The sequence below is a fragment of the Parasteatoda tepidariorum genome, chromosome 1 (genome assembly GCF_043381705.1).
Source record: "Parasteatoda tepidariorum isolate YZ-2023 chromosome 1, CAS_Ptep_4.0, whole genome shotgun sequence".
In the NCBI taxonomy this organism is placed as follows: domain Eukaryota; kingdom Metazoa; phylum Arthropoda; class Arachnida; order Araneae; family Theridiidae; genus Parasteatoda; species Parasteatoda tepidariorum.
Genome location: NC_092204.1, coordinates 22,460,358 through 22,460,632, shown reverse-complemented (window position 1 = coordinate 22,460,632; position 275 = coordinate 22,460,358).

Here is a 275-nt window from a genome sequence, read left to right as displayed (position 1 = left end):
AAATTTTAAAATGATCAAAAATTAGTTTATTTTTTCAAAAGGATAGGGATGTCCACGATTTTTGATGGAAACAGCATTTAAGTTTCAATCTCAATTAAATTAGTTCCAGAGAAATATTTTTTCCCCACCTTAACTCTTGTTGACTCTAATTAGGCCAGGTAAGAGTTTGAGAATGTGTTGTCCATTCTCTCTCCCACAAACACACACTCACGCACATATATCTACATCTATCTATCTATATATATAATATATAGGGTTATTCATAATTCCCTCCG